The 17,541-nt window shown below is 46.5% G+C and overlaps 1 pseudogene; it reads left to right on the plus strand.

Annotated features, from left to right (window-relative positions):
* Positions 1 to 17,541, plus strand: part of LOC103973016 (transcription factor MYC2-like) — a 46,061-nt pseudogene that overhangs the window by 19,087 nt on the left and 9,433 nt on the right.

Raw genomic sequence — 17,541 nt, forward strand, 5'->3', positions numbered from 1 at the left:
AGGACTACGGAATCGCTGTCTGACAATAAGGCATCATCAACCATCCAGCATTCCGTAAGCGGATCAATCAGTGAACTCATTCTCCAATGAGCACCTGTACTGTATCCCTAGTGTCCCTACACGAGCAGCTATGAGACCAGCTGCATCCATCATATGGACGGGTATACAGCACACCAGTCTATCCGGTTATCACAATGTCCCTCTCGAGTAACCTATGACCGGGATTATTTAGGATATATGTTTAAAGGTGAATCGATCTCATTATCGTAATCTCATCACGATCCGATTCCCATTGGACAAATCCAAGGACATCACAATATATATATACATTTATGCAATAGTTATAAAGTGATATACGCCAAAATATAATAAGCAAAAAGATTCTGTATCAAGTCAGACGTGCCATCACTCACGTGATTGGCTTGCTGGGCACCTATGACTAGCAGGTATTAGCCCGATGCCTTGAGGTATGCCTCCGGTGGGGCATGCCAGGGTTTTCTTGAGGGTCATTTTTGGTGTTCTGACCAATGTTGGTGTTTTTGTGCAGAAATGGTGAACCTGGTTGCTGTGCGTGGGGGGCGCACTTCGTCGGTTGCGTCGTCGTGTCAAACGGCCGAGCCCGGGGTCGACACAAAGGAAGCGTCGGTAGAACTCGAGGTCAGCAGACCTCGGAAGAAATCGAAGATCGCCACCCAGAAGGAGGATATGCCTTCGCCTCTGGCTCAGGAGGTCATTGTTGAACCAGGCCACCATGATCAGCGACGAGGCCTTAGTCGGGGCGAAGCTGGCCTGAGTAATGAGGTGGCAGGGAAGGCGCCTCGGGAACCCTCCATCCGCGACTTGTGTCGCCTTCTTGTGCAGGACGAGCCCTATCAAGCTCGGGTGATGGGCGAACTCCCGGAGGGCCAACCCTCTGACCCGTTGGTCGCCCGGTGGGAGGGCCTGACCCGCGGGACCCGGGTGTGGGCTGATGGGGAGGTCGCATCCTCCTTCGAACGAGGCGGGCTTCATCCCGACATAGCTCAGGATCTGTGCACCCTTCCCTCAGACGTTTTGTTGGGCAAATCTGCTAAGTCACTACTATGGGTAAGCATCTTGTTATCGACTTCTTTGCCCGTTTGATACTCATACTGACTCTTTCTCCTTGTAGAGCCATCACTATTCCATGGTGTTGATGGACCGTGTCTGCGACGCGGGTTGGGCCCTCGACATTTTTAGCGATCGCAACGCCTAACTGCGTCGGCAAATTGAGGAGGTCCGCGCAGGGGCGGCTCCTGAGGCGGTCGTTGCGGCCGAGCAGCGTGCTTTCGACCTGGAGACGGAGGTGACACTCCTCTCCTTTGTCTCGAGGGCGGCCGAGCAGCATGCCTCGGAACTGGAGGCAGAGTCGGCACGCCTCACATCTGAGGTGAAGGCTGCTAAGGATAATAATAACGAGCTCCAGAAGCTCCTGAGGGTGACTAAGACCGAGGCTCGTCTAGCTCGGGATGAGGCAGCGGGCCTTTCACTAAAGCTAGAGGTGGCCCATGCCGAGGTAAAGGGGGCTTCCGACGCCCTGGCCGCTAAGGTGAGTCAGTGATCGAAGAGATACAGGAAGCCGATCGAGGACTACAAATAGTCTTTGGGCTTTCAGCTCGGTCTGGTCCGGTCAAGGCAGGTCACTTATGAATACGGGTACCGGATCACCCTGGCTCGTTTCAAGGCACGCCACCCCAACCTGGAGGTCAAGGAAGACCCCTTCACCTCCTGCCCTGAAGACCTGAGCGTTGATATGCCAGACGAGGTCCCTTTTGACGATAGCGCTGAAGCCTCCGAAAAATAGGGTAGAATTTTGTAATAACCTAGGGGTTTAGTCTGGAGCTGTTACTTGTCTGGTCCTGTAGTCGGATTTTGACTTCAATAAAATTCCTTATTTCAGCTTCTTTCTTGTCTGCTTCTCCTTTCCTTTATGCGAAGAATTTCTTGAGATTTTGCACATTCCATGTCCTCGGCAAAGGGTGGTTGTGCATGGTCGCAAGCCGATACGTGCCGACCCGGACGATGTCGGTAACCCGATAAGGTCCTTCCCAATTGGGGGCGAGCTTGCCGCGCGCTCGGGTTGGGTCGCTGACCTCGGTCTTGCGTAGGACCAGATCGCCCAACCTAATGGGTCGAGGCCGCACCTTGCGGTTATAGATTCTAGCAATGGCTCTCTTGTAGGAGAGGTCTCTCAGGTGCGCGTCAACGCACCGCTCTTCTAGCAGGTCGAGGCCGGCTCGTAGTCCTTGGGCCGATGTCTCTTAGTCATAGTTCTCCGTCCGAGGGGTAGGGAAAACTACTTCGGGGGGTAGGACGGCCTCGGTCCCATACGAGAGGCTGTAGGGGGACTCTCCAATTGCGGTTTTGGGGGTGGTCCGCAGGGACCATAGGATGCTGGGGAGCTCTTCCACCCAAGCCGATCGGGCCGCAGTTACTCTCCTCCTGAGCCCGTCCAGAATAGATCGGTTGGTCACCTCGGCTAACCCGATCGTCTGGGGGTGGGCTACCGAGCTGAATCTCAACTGAATTCCATAGTTCATGCAGAACTCTCGGAACCTCATGCTGGCGAACTGGGACCCATTGTCCGTGACGATGGTTCTGGGCAAGCCGAACCGAGTCACGATGTTTTTCCAAACAAACTTCTCCACTTGTCGTTCTGCGATCGTTGCTAGCGGCTCGGCCTCGGGCCACCTGGTGAAGTAGTCTACTACCACGACAATATACTTCCATTGCCTCGAGGCCGGTGGGAAAGGGCCGAGGAGGTCCAGTCCCCATTACGCGAATGGCCAAGCGCAGTCAATGGGTGCAAGAGGAACTGCAGGCTGTCGGGGCGTTCGGGCGTGCCTCTGGCACGGGCCGCACCGCTGCACGTAAGATCTTGCATCTTGGGACATGGTGGGCCAATAGTATCCTTGTCGGAGGACTTTGAAAGCCAAGGTTCGTCCAGCGACATGCTCCCCGCAAATCCACTCATGGACCTCGGCCAGGACCGTCTGAGCCTCTTCAGTCTCGAGGCACCGCAGTAGAGGATGCGAGAAGGACTGCTTGTAGAGCCATCTGTTCACCTCGCAGTACCATGCTTGCGTTCGGCGGATGTGCCGAGCCGCAGCCTCATTGGCGGGAAGAATCCCGTCGCTCTTGAAGCGCAGCATATCCTGCACCCATGTGGTACGAGCGTCGGCTAAAGACACAGCCGAGACCGAGATGGCGCGAAGGGGGAGCCTTTCGATCTCGGGCTGGGTTCTGGAGTCCGACTTTGAGGCCAGCTTAGCCAGCTCGTCGGCTCGCTCGTTTTGGCTTATTGGCACCCTGTATACCGTGAAGTGAGAGAAATTGGAGGCTAGGCCTTTTACCTTCACCGGGTACTTTGCCATGGTTGGTTCCCTGGCCTCGTATCCGTCACTGAGTTACTCGGCTACCAGCTACGAGTCGGTGAGGACGTGGATGGCGTCTACCTACATCTTGCGGGATAGTCTGAGTCCTACCAGGAGTGCCTCGTATTCGACCTCGTTGTTGGTTGCTTGGAACTCGAAGCGGAGGGAGCGCTCGAACGAACGCCCGTCAGGGGCCGATAGCACTAGTCCTGCGCTGGCACAACTCGAGGTGGACGAGTCGTCCACGTGTAGAACCCACGCTTCCCCGGGTTGGCCGGGAACCTGGACCTCAGTCTGAGATGAAGTCGGCTACCGATTGTGCTTTGATGGCCGTCCTTAGCATGTAATGTATGTCGAACTCTCCAAGCTCTACCGACCACTTGAGGAGCTAACCTGCTACGTCGAATTTAGATAAAACCTGTATGAGTGGTTGGTCAGAAATTACCTCAACCAGGTGGGCTTGGAAGTAGGTGTTGAATCTCGTATTTTGATGATGAAACTACTTGATATATGTTTATGATTTAATCTGCGTTTTGAGTGACGCAGGATGCTTCGATCAGGATGAGACAATTAAAGCAGGAAAATCATGTTGTGCCGAAGGAACATGTCAGAAGATTGGACGTCGGGCCGGTGGATCGGTCGGCGTATCGACAGAAGGCTTCGGGCCGTGGACTCGGGCATCGGGCCAAGAAGAGCGGGTATTGTGCCAAAGATATCGGAGTTGCGGAGTCAACTGGCCGATTGGGCAATAGGCTGCACGAGAGGACGATGCGCCGAAGAATCGGACGAAGCGTCGAGGGACCAATGACATGTCGGACAACTTGGTTAATTGCTTAGGATAAATTGTCTCGATTGAAGTTTTGTTTTGTTGTGTAGGATTAACTATGATAACAATGAAGACATAAAGCGAAACAAAGTGTCGGAGTCAAGCGCGAAGGATTTGTTGCGAGTTCGAGAGTTCGACGGAAGTCCGAAGGTTCGTCGGGAATGCTACCGGAACTAGCCGAGAATGAGTTGGGAGCTTGCCGAAGGGTTTTTCGGAAGCTCGCCGGAAGGTTCGTTGGAAGTTCACGGAGCTCGCCGAGAAAGATCGGAGCTTGCCGACGAAGCTCGTTGGAACTCGCTAAGATCAAATCGTGAAGTCTAGGAGCTTGCCGGGAGTCCGCAGAATGGTTTCCGAGAGTTCATCGGAAGACCGCCGGAAGTTTGCCGGAAGCTCGCTAGAAGAAGTCTTGACTTGCGGACTTTGTAATAGCTTAGAAAATGTCTTTAAATTCATAGTTAGCATGTTAATTAGGGTTAGGATTAGGTGTTAATCCTATAACCCAAGTAGGGGCCAATTAGGCCCAAGTTCGGACTGGTTTGGACCAAGTTTGGAGCCAAACCAAGTGAGCTGGAATAGTGAAAGAGGTGCCACCGCCAGGGTTGGAGGTAGCACCGCCCAGGCTATGTCTTCCAGCGAAGACTGGGCGGTGCAACCGCCCCAGCCAAGAGGTGCAACCACCTAGGATATGTCTCCCAGCGAGACTGGGCGGTGCAACCGCCCCAGCCAAGAGGTGCAACCGCCCAGGGCTCAGTCTCCAAGCGAGACTGGGCGGTGCAACCTCCTCTGTCAAGAGGTAGCACCGCCAGAGCTCAAGTTTCGAGCTCTGCCAAGAGGTGCAACCACCGAGCTCGGTCTTCGAGCTCTGGCAGAGAGGTGCAACCTCTTTGGACAGGAGATGCATCGCCTGAGCTCGGTCTTCGAGCTCTGGCAGAGAGGTGCAACCACCTCTGGCAGAGAGGTGCAACCACCTCTGGCAGAGAGGTGCATCAGCCTGAGCTCAGTTTCGAGCTCTGCCAGGTGATGCAACCACCGAGCTCAGTCTTCGAGCTCTGCCAGGCGGTGCAACCACCGAGCTCAGTCTTCGAGCTCTGGCAGAGAGGTGCAATCGCCTGAGCTCAGTCTTCGAGCTCTGCCAGGCGGTGCCACCTCTCCAGTCAAGAGGTGCAACCGCCTGATCCCAGAATTCTGGGATTTGATCGATTTGAGCTCCAAATTTGAATTGGGTTGGGGCCTATAAATACCCCACCCATTCAGCACTGAAAAGCAACAGATCCACACCGAATTCTTGATCTTTTCAGTGATTCTAAGAGCTCAAATTTGTGTAAAGTCCTAAAGTTCTCCTCCTTCTGTTCTTCAAGTCTTGAGTTGTAAAGAGAGGAGAGAAAGGATCTGTAAAGGTTGTCTCCTGAGCCTGTCAAAAGGAGAGAAACTGTAAAAGGGCAGTTAGCCTTCGCCCATTGAAGGAAGGCAGCTAGTTGACGTCGGTGACCTCGTCGGAGGAGGAAGCCAAAAGTGGAGTAGGTCAAGACTGACCGAACCACTCTAAATCTCTGGTTTGCTTTTACCTTGAACACTTTATCATTACTGCAAACCTCCTACATTGCTACTGCCCTCTGCGCCTTTACGAACGAGTTTCTAAGCTCTGATCTTTCAGAATCTGCATTCAAACGTAAATTGTGTTTTCGTACGATCTTCACACTGCAGTTTACGCTTACATTCGGATTCCATTTATAACTGCAAATTGCTTTCTACGTAAAACGCTTTTCAAGGTTCAAAACTGCTTTTAGACGCAAAACTACATTTAGACGTAAAATTACGTTTAGACGTAAAACTGCGTTTAGACGCAAAACTGCGTTTAGACGTAAAACTACGTTTAGACGTAAAACTGCGTTTAGACGTAAAACTGTGTTTAGACGTAAAACTGCGTTTAGACGTAAAACTGTGTTTAGACGCAAAACTGCGTTTAGACGCAAAACTGCGTTTAGACGTAAAACTGCGTTTAGACGTAAAACTGCGTTTAGACGTAAAACTGCGTTTGGACGTAAAACTGAGTTTAGACGCAAACTGCGCTTAGACGCAAACTGCGCTTAGACGCAAACTGTGCTTAGACGCAAACTGTGTTTAGACGCAAACTGCGCTCAGACGCAAAACTACGCTTAGACGCAAACGGCACTGTGATTCTGCTTTTATATCGAAATCGTTTTTTATCGGACGAACGCAGCTTTCGTTTTTAAATTACTATAAGATTTCCGTTGCACTAATTCACCCCCCCCTCTTAGTGCTCTCGATCCTAACAATTGGTATCAGAGCGGGGTATTTCTCATTTCGGATTTACACCTGAGAGAAATGGCTCTTCAAGAGGGCTTTTCGGTCTTTCGTCCACCGTTGTTTAACGGATTGGACTACACTTATTGGAAAACTCGAATGAGAGTTTTCTTGATTTCTACGAATTTAGACTTATGGAGTATCATTGAAAACGGTTTTCAACTTCCCTCCAAACCGATGAACGAATGGTCGGTTTTGGAGAAGAAGAATTTTTCTTTAAACGCAAAGGCTATGAATGCCTTATTTTGCGCATTGGACAAAAATGAGTTCAATCGGATTTCTACGTGTGAAACGGCTTTTGACATTTGGCGAATTCTTGAAATCACGCACGAGGGAACTAGTAGAGTCAAACACTCGAAAGTTAACTTTTTATTGCATGATTTTGAGTTTTTTCAAATGCAACCAAGCGAGACTATAGGCGACATGTACACCCGTTTTACGGATGTCGTCAATAGTTTAAGAGCTCTTGGAAAATGTTTTTCGGATTTTGAACTCGTAAACAAGATTTTGCGTTCTCTTTCTAAAAAGTGGGATTCAAAAGTAACTGCAATACAAGAAGCTAAAAATCTAAACAACTTACCACTTGAAGAACTAATTGGTTCATTGATGACATATGAAATGGTGCATAATGCACATGATGAACATGTTGAACACAATCACCTTCCAAAGAACAGGAAGGATTTGGAACTCTGGACAAATGAATACCACTTGAGCGATGACTCAAGTGATGAGGACAATGATGAACAAACCAACCTTCCAAAGAACAGGAAGGATTTGGGACATAGAACATTTGAAGACCACTCGAGCGTAAGCTCAAGTGATGGTGAACTTAAACTACAAATGAAACGAAAATTAAAAAGCAAAAAGAATGGAACTACTTGCTTTAAACGCAAGAAGAAGAACAAAAATTGGGATGAATCGAGCTCATCTGAAGACGAGAAAGTCAACAAAAGCGAGGCGACAAAATACGCCTTACCAGCCTACGACGTTGAGGTAATTAAAATGCCTTTGGTTTATTTTGAAATTACTTGATGCTTTCATGATATATTTTCTTTTTTAGTTTAGAATTAATTTTCTTGAAAATTACATGTTTAAAAATAAAAATACAAAAATTATGATCATGCTGATAATTTCGAAAATAATATTGCATATTTTATGATAAACAAACAAAATGATTTTGATCATGGTTAAGAAGTAATAATGTGTATCATGTTTGATTAACATTGTTGAATGAAATCACGTTTGATTTAAAGTAATGCATAAAGATGTAATATGAAATGATTATTAACAATTTTATGCATGTGATTTTAAGTTATCCATGATCATGAGCTTGTTTGATCTTCTTGACTTAATTTTAAGATCTATAGCAAAAATCATGTCTGAATATATGAAAGTGTTAATTTCATTTTTGGATTCACTTAACAATTGGTATCCTAACAATCAGATTCTCTCATACACTTATGAAAAATATTTTTCTAAAATGGATTTGATGAAATGATTCCTGCTTATAAATTCCATCTTGAAATATGAATGATAGTGTTTTTGCTTGCAAAGATTTGTTTCACATTCATATCTCCTATGATTCATGTGCAGAAAAAGAATTTATAAATCATAATACAATGAGATTTCTTATGCAAAAATAAAGTGCTTTTGTGATTCTTTGCTAAAGAGAATAATTATTAAAATCATGATCTTGGTAATTATAACATGGAGCTCTTTATAAATCAAGATCGTTCATTATGCTCCCTACATTTATCAAAAAGGAGTTCTTCAAATGAAATGCAATTCAATGAAGTGTCATATTGATATCTTGAAACTTGGAATATTTTAAAATGTGATCTTGATAAGAATGTTTCAAGTTGCTCTTTGTACTATATCTTTTCGAATGAATCATGTGTTGGGAAATCATAGGGGGCGACATCATATGCGCAGCGGAAGAACAAGAAAACAAAAATCCCCGATTCCCAAAAAGATGTTCATCGTCGTGCGAAGATTGGTGCGCAAAATCCGCAAAAAACACAAAACTGCGTATAAAGATTGTGTTACCTAGGGAGATCGTATATCCCTGTTTCCTTGCAGATCCTTAGGAGAGGGTGAAGGAGGTCAAGCGTCCTCCTCTCCAGCGGTGATCCACACAGCAGGGTTGCGACGACGCTCCTCAAAACTCCAGGCCTACTCTGAGGTGGAGAGGGAGAGGAGAATAGGAAGGGCAAGCAAAGACTCTAGCCTATGAGGCTGTGAATCCCTCCTATTTATAGAGATCCCGTGTCAAAACCCTAATGGGTCCTTTCCCTAGTGGGTATTGGATCTGCATCCAATAAGACAAGGGCTCCGTCGGATATCTCATATCCGAACCTCTACTCATCGCAATGCCTACCATATGTGTGTGACCCTCTAGGCCCAATATCGAGCTGGCCGTGAGTCATACCTGTCAGAACTCCTTCTAACTCAGTGAATTATTATCTCTGTAATAATTCACTCGACTCATCGACTACGGAAGTACTAGGCCACTACGTCGTAGTCCCTAGACGATACAGGGGAATCCAATCCATTGGACCTGTCTGTCCTCAGTTACCATGTACCTATAGTCCCTCATCCATCTAATACCCCAGAGACCGTATATCGAGCATGGTGCTGTCAGACCCATACGGTTTCTACTCGAGTCTCGCTCTAATCGGATTCTCCCGGAGAACTCTTTCTCTCTCAACCCGAATGACCCTGGCCAGGGATTTGTCTGAGCAAGAACACATGGGATATTCCTCTCATGATACCGAGAGTGGATGATCCTCTATCGACACTCAATAGCCCTCGTAAGGTCGACTACCACTCCCAATGACCAGCTGTACTAGATCTGGGAACAGCCAAACCTATAAGTCTGGTATCAAAGAGTGGAGCACTCATACAGGACATCCTTGGTGTCTCAAGTCTAAGAACCAGATACACCACTAGGACTACGGAATCGTTGTCTGACAATAAGGCATCATCAACCATCCAGCATTCCGTAAGCGGATCAATCAGTGAACTCATTCTCCAATGAGCATCTGTACTGTATCCCTAGTGTCCCTACACGAGCAGCTATGAGACCAGCTGCATCCATCATATGGACGGGTATACAGCACACCAGTCTATCCGGTTATCACGATGTCCTTCTCGAGTAACCTATGACCGGGATTATTTAGGATATGTGTTTAAAGGTGAATCGATCTCATTATCGTGATCTCATCACGATCCGATTCCCATTGCACAAATCCAAGGACATCACAATATATATGCATTTATGCAATAGTTATAAAGTGATATACGCCAAAATATAATAAGCAAAAAGATTCTGTATCAAGTCACATGTGCCATCACTCACGTGATTGGCTTGCTGGGCACCTATGACTAGCAATCTCCCACTTGACCTAAAGCCAATCACCTATGTGTCTGATCCCCATCAGACCCCTGTGACGCTCAAAGACAAAATGAGACAACGGCTTTGTCAGTGGATCTGCAATGTTATCTTCGGATGGAACTCTTTCCACTGCTACATCTCCTCGGGTTACGATCTCTCTTATAAGCTGGAACCTCCTCAGAACACTTCTGATAAGACCCGGGTTCCCTTATTTGAGTAATCACCCCATAGTTGTCGCAATATAAGGAAGTCGACTTGTCGCTATCTGTATCGACTCCCAAATCTGTGATGAACTTCTTCACCCAGACTCCCTCCTTTGTTGCATCTAATGCAACAATGTACTCCGCCTCTGTGGTCGAGTCAGCAGTGGTATCTTGCTGGAACTCTTCCAGCACACTGCTCCTCCATTCAAGGTGTACACATACCTCGAATTCAACTTGCTATCATCGACATCAGACTGAAAACTTGAGTCAGTGAAGCCTTCAACCTTAAGGCTATTACCTCCATATACTAGTAAAAGATCATTAGTCCTTCTCAAGTACTTAAGGATACACTTTACTGCTTTCCAGTGCTCCAAGCCTGGATCCGCCTGATACCTGCTCGTGACACTCAGAGCATGCGCTATATCAGGCCTAGTACATAGCATGGCATACATGATAGACCCTATTGCTGAGGCATAAGGTATCATATCCATGTTCGCCCTTTCTTCTGGAGTCTTTGGGGACATACTCGTAGAAAGCGATATCCCATGTCTCATCGGTATGAGACCTCTTTTGGAATTTTCCATGCCAAACCTTTTGACAATAGTTTCTATGTACCTGGACTGGGACAAGCCAAGCATCCTTTTGGATCTATCTCTATAGATTCTAATCCCCAAGATATAAGATGCTTCTCCTAAGTCCTTCATGGAGAAGTGTCTAGATAACCAAGCCTTTATTGTGGATAGCATTCCTATGTCATTCGCAATGATGAGGATGTCATCCACATATAACACCAAAAAGCTAATAGCGCTCCCACTTACCTTTCTGTATACACAAGGCTCATCTTCGTTCTTAACGAAGTCATAAGATCTGATTGCCTCATCAAATCTTATGTTCCAACTTCGGGAAGCTTGCTTTAGTCCATAAATGGATCTAAGCAACCTACACACCTTATCTGGGCAGTTCTTGGACACGAATCCCTCAGGTTGCATCATATACACCTCCTCCTCCAGGTTCCCGTTGAGGAATGCGGTTTTCACATCCATCTGCCAGATCTCATAATCATAGTGTGCTGCAATAGCCAATAGAATTCTGATGGATTTTAGCATTGCTACGGGTGAGAAAGTTTCGTCGTAGTCAACACCTTGCCTTTGACGATACCCCTTAGCCACTAGCCTTGCTTTATAGGTCTCTACCTTTCCATCTACTCCGATCTTTTTCTTAAAGATCCACTTGCAACCGATGGGTACAATACCTTCGGGTGCATCAACTAGGTTCCAAACCTTATTGGAGTACATAGAATCCATCTCAGAATTCATGGCTTCTTTCCACTTCCCGGAGTCTATACTCATAATAGCCTCCTCGTAGGTCTGAGGATCAATATCCTCTACATCCTCTGCTCTAATATGTCCCACATATCTCTCAGGAGGATGGGATACTCTATCAGACCTGCGTAAAGTTGAAACTTGTGTATTAGATACCTGAACAGACTCGGGCTGTAGAGTGGTGCTTGAGCTTGGTTCTCCAACCTCGCTCAATTCTATCATTCTCCCACTGTCTCCGTCAAGAATGTGTTCCTTCTCAAGGAACACTGCTCTCTTAGCTACAAAGACCTTTTGGTCCTCGAGATGATAGAAGTAATACCCACAAGTTTCCTTGGGGTATCCCACAAATTTACATCGCCCTGTCCTTGATTCTAACTTATCGGGGTTGTGTCTTTTAACATGGGCAGAGCAGCCCCAAATCTTAACTACTTTAAGATCAGGCTTCTTCCCTTTCCATATCTCATATGGTGTAGACACCACCGACTTAGTTGGAACTCTGTTCAGAAGGTAAGCTGCGGTTTCTAGGGCATATCCCCAGAATGAGATGGGTAGGTCAGCGAAACTCATCATGGACCGTACCATATCTAATAATGTACGATTTCTCCTTTCAGAGACACCATTGAGCTGAGGTGTATAAGGAGGTGTCCATTGGGATAATATCCCATGGTCCTTGAGGAAGTGAGTAAACTCTGTACTTAAGTACTCACCTCCTCGATCTGATCGAAGAGTTTTGATACTCTTTCCAGTCTGGTTCTCCACCTCATTCTTATACTCTCTGAATTTCTCAAAGGCCTCGGACTTGTACTTCATTAAGTACACATATCCATACCTTGAGAAATCATCAGTAAATGTAATGAAGTAGGAGTAACCTCCAATGGCATGAGTTGACATGGGTCCACATACATCACTATGTATGAGTTCCAACAACTCAGTGGCTCTCTCTCCAATTCCACTAAATGGAGAGTTGGTCAGTTTTCCACGAATGCAAGGCTCACAAGTTACATATGACACATAGTCGAATGGATCTAGATATCCATCATTTAGCAACTTTTGAATCCTTCTTTCATGGATGTGACCTAGCCTACAATGCCACAGGTATGCTCTGTTCACCTCATCTCGTTTCCTCTTAGACACTTACATTCATGATATGTGGAGTAGTGTCTTGCATAAACAAACCTTTATGCAATATTCCTCTCGTCAATCTCCCCTCGGCTTTGCTAGAATTTATAATAAATTGTAGATGTAATAAGCAATACTGGTATCCAATACCAATGCACTATCACAAAAATCTGCCAATTGGAGATTGATCATGAATGTACCTGAAGCTTCACCAAGCTTCTATTTCGCCCTTTCTACAAGGTACTCTTTGTAGTTCCTCTTCCATTGCCCATCTTTACCATAGTGGAAGCACTGGCCTTTGTCCTTTGCTAGGTCTTTCTTAGCAACCTTTGCTTTACCTTGTTTGCCCTTGCCCTTTTCCTTCTTAAGGGACCTTTCTGCTTTTCTTTTCTTTCTGGTCTCACCAGTGTAGAGAACTGGCTTCTCTTTCTTAATAGTGCTCTCTGCCTCCCTCAACATATTGAGGAGCTCTGGGAGAGTCACCTCAAGCTTGTTCATATTAAAGTTCATTATGAACTGTGAAAAGGAATCTGGTAGGGACTGAAGCACAATGTCCACACACAAGTTATCCTCTAGGACCATTCCTAGACCTGTGAGTTTCTCTATCCACTCAATCATCTTTAGGACATGGTTCTGAACCGGTGTCCCCTCAGTCATCCTAGCGCGGAAAAGGCTCTTGGATATCTCATATCGTTGAGTCCTTCCCTGTTCCTCAAACAATTTACGGACATGTAGGAGAATGGATCTGGCATCCATCTTTTCATGTTGTCTCTGTAACTCTGGAGTCATAGAGCCCAACATATAGCACTGAGCAAGAGTGGAGTCATCAATGTACTTCACGTAGCGAGCGATCTCATCCTCGCTTGCCCCTTCTTCGGGCGTAGGCATCACTGTATCAAGGACGTACACGATTTTCTCCGCTGTGAGAACAATTCTCAAGTTACGGAGCCAATCCGTATAATTTGGACCAGTGAGGCGGTTGACATCAAGTATGCCACGTAAGGGATTTGAAAGCGACATTTTCTGAAAATAAAGATGTAGCAAAAATGAATAACATGCAGATTTTGCAAGAAATAAACTATCAAGATATGGACTTCTATCTTAATATGCTCCCACTATTTTACTAACGAGTCACGCGACACCCTCAGCACGTGAAACGGAAGTCTCCGGCAGACTTCTAGTGGGGATCAGGATCCAATCAGCGTCTTAGTGTAACCTCGAGGGACTCGACCAATCACACTAAGCCTAAAAGGTAGACAACTCTTGCCGATCACAACTCCTTGTGATTCCCGTCCTGTTCGGCCTCCGAATCACCATGGCCTCGAGGGACTCGACCAACCATGATGCTCGGTTAAGTCAACACCTTCGTTACAAGATGAGTCTGATTTGATGATATACCCTCGAGGGACTCGACCAAGCATATCATGCCCTCAGGTCACCGTTGACATCTCTATGTCGTAAGCAAGATAGCGAATCGCGATATAGGTGAGTCTCGAGGGACTCGACCAACTCAACCTACACCGGGATTCGGTTCCTACTCATAACGATGGAAGGCCACGTGGGTCAATCTAATTGCCTCACGTTTACCGACTTAATTTTATCGAGAGATGTTTCTATGATTTGGTCTCCTAATATGACATGTCACACATATACATATTTAATATATATCTACATCGTATGCAAATATATATACATATCTAGTATGTGTATAAGCAATCACACCAGATGATCATGGACCACAACCTAATATGATTAGGCCCGAGCCAGTAGGCCTAATCACTCACATCAAGATCTATGTGTGCAACGGTGCATCTCCATGCCTTGTGATCGTCCATCTCGTCCTCGTCGGTTCCGTCGACATCTTGATGCATCTCCATGCATCACGATCGTCCGTCTCGTGGGTCCCGCTATGGCATCCACGCTCCCGCTGCGCCTCCTCATGTGATTACAACTTAATCATAGGCACGCAGGCCCGACAATAAACGAGAAATATAATGGAGGTTCGCAGACCTCAATAATAATAATCACAAGTACACACATCACACGGTCCATGATCATCCGTCCACTCATCATACATCACATGTATAAATAATCATCATCATGTAGGACTACTAGATAATAATAAAAATAATAATCAACTAAACCTTTTAATTAATTAATATTTTCTGAAATCAAGGATATATAGGGAATTTATCAATTCCTAAGGGTATTTTCGTAATTTGGACAAAAGACAGAAACTGGAATTTCTCAAATTCCGAGGGGGCAAAACTGTCTTTTTGCCCAGAAAACCCTAATGCCCTTCTCCCCCTTGCTGCTGCGCCGCCGCCGCCGCCACCCTGCTGGCGGCGGCCTGTGCGGCGAGGGCGAGGGCACTGCCCTCGCCTGCAGGTGGCACGCCCGCTGGGGTCGCTGCCGCTGCAGGTGGGCGCCCCCGCGGGCGCCGCCGCCTCCGCGGGCGGTTCTGCCCGCGAGTCAGCGCCCGCAGGTGGTGTTGTCTCGCTGGCGGCCGCCCCTGCGGGGTTTTTGCCCGTGGGAGCAGCGGCCACAGGCGCCGCTGCCCTGCGGTGCCTCAGCCCGCGCTGCTGCCCCGCGGCGCCTCTGCCCGCGGGCTCAGTGGCCGCAGGCGCTTCTACCGAGCGGGCTGCCAGCCCCGCCGGCCGCAAGCCTGCTGCAAGCAGACCGCCGACCGGCTGCGGCAGGCACAGCGCTTGTGCATGCGCCGGCGCTGTGCTGCCTGGCTGCGGCTGCGGCTGGCTGCAGGCATGCAGATCGAGGGCAGCAACTGTTGCTGCCCTTCCTTGCTTTTGCGTCAACGATTTTGACGTCAAAATTCTTCCTAAACACAATACACGCAGTTCAAAACCAATCATTCGCACGAACAACCTGGCTCTGATACCACTGTTGGGAAATCATAGGGGGTGACATCATATGCGCAGCGGAAGAACAAGAAAACAAAAATCCCCGATTCCCAAAAAGATGTTCATCGTCGTGCGAAGATTGGTGCGCAAAATCCGCAAAAAACACAAAACTGCGTATAAAGATTGTGTTACCTAGGGAGATCGTATATCCCTGTTTCCTTGCAGATCCTTAGGAGAGGGTGAAGGAGGTCAAGCGTCCTCCTCTCCAGCGGTGATCCACACAGCAGGGTTGCGACGACGCTCCTCAAAACTCCAGGCCTACTCTGAGGTGGAGAGGGAGAGGAGAATAGGAAGGGCAAACAAAGACTCTAGCCTATGAGGCTGTGAATCCCTCCTATTTATAGAGATCCCGTGTCAAAACCCTAATGGGTCCTTTCCCTAGTGGGTATTGGATCTGCATCCAATAAGACAAGGGCTCCGTCGGATATCTCATATCCGAACCTCTACTCATCGCAATGCCTACCATATGTGTGTGACCCTCTAGGCCCAATATCGAGCTGGCCGTGAGTCATACCTGTCAGAACTCCTTCTAACTCAGTGAATTATTATCTCTGTAATAATTCACTCGACTCATCGACTACGGAAGTACTAGGCCACTACGCCGTAGTCCCCAAACGATACAGGGGAATCCAATCCATTGGACCTGTCTGTCCTCAGTTACCATGTACCTATAGTCCCTCATCCATCTAATATCCCAGAGACCGTATATCGAGCATGGTGCTGTCAGACCCATACGGTTTCTATTCGAGTCTCGCTCTAATCGGATTCTCCCGGAGAACTCTTTCTCTCTCAACCCGAATGACCCTGGCCAGGGATTTGTCTGAGCAAGAACACATGGGATATTCCTCTCATGATACCGAGAGTGGATGATCCTCTATCGACACTCAATATCCCTCGTAAGGTCGACTACCACTCCCAATGACCAGCTGTACTAGATCTGGGAACAGCCAAACCTATAAGTCTGGTATCAAAGAGTGGAGCACTCATACAGGACATCCTTGGTGTCTCAAGTCTAAGAACCAGATACACCACTAGGACTACGGAATCGTTGTCTGACAATAAGGCATCATCAACCATCCAGCATTCCGTAAGCGGATCAATCAGTGAACTCATTCTCCAATGAGCACCTGTACTGTATCCCTAGTGTCCCTACACGAGCAGCTATGAGACCAGCTGCATCCATCATATGGACGGGTATACAGCACACCAGTCTATCCGGTTATCACGATGTCCTTCTCGAGTAACCTATGACCGGGATTATTTAGGATATGTGTTTAAAGGTGAATCGATCTCATTATCGTGATCTCATCACGATCCGATTCCCATTGCACAAATCCAAGGACATCACAATATATATGCATTTATGCAATAGTTATAAAGTGATATACGCCAAAATATAATAAGCAAAAAGATTCTGTATCAAGTCACACGTGCCATCACTCACGTGATTGGCTTGCTGGGCACCTATGACTAGCATCATGAGCCTTGATATCGTATATTTCATAATACAAGATTTATTTGCCTTATGTCTTGAACTTTCATGCTTATCTTAATTTGGCATATAAAGACTAAGGCATGCTTAGATGAAAATGAATCTCTTAAAAAATGCTTTTCCCATTTGATCGAGATTAATGATTTCATGATATTTTATGAATCTCGAAATTAATTTTAATGACTTGATTATGAACTTCAAGTTAATGATTTAATTTGAATAAGTTTTATCTAAATCATAATCTTGATCTTGCAAAATTGAAGTCACAAATAATATCTTATGGTATTCATGAATTGATACTCACAATATGAAAGCATTGATATTCATGACTTGAATTGGATTGAAACATTGTACGCTTAAATTAATCATTCTCCTATGTTTCAAAAATTCCTTAAAAGCCTTATGTGATGATTGAAAACTAACTTGCTTTATGATGAATCACGAATCATGACTTGATCTATGATGTAAATGCCTTGAAATGATTGAAATATTTAACACTTTTATGCTCTTCCCCCTACTTTCTTCTTGTTTTCAATGATAAAATGGGGAG

This window comes from Musa acuminata, chromosome BXJ3-4 (assembly GCF_036884655.1).
Source record: "Musa acuminata AAA Group cultivar baxijiao chromosome BXJ3-4, Cavendish_Baxijiao_AAA, whole genome shotgun sequence".
Classification (NCBI taxonomy): domain Eukaryota; kingdom Viridiplantae; phylum Streptophyta; class Magnoliopsida; order Zingiberales; family Musaceae; genus Musa; species Musa acuminata.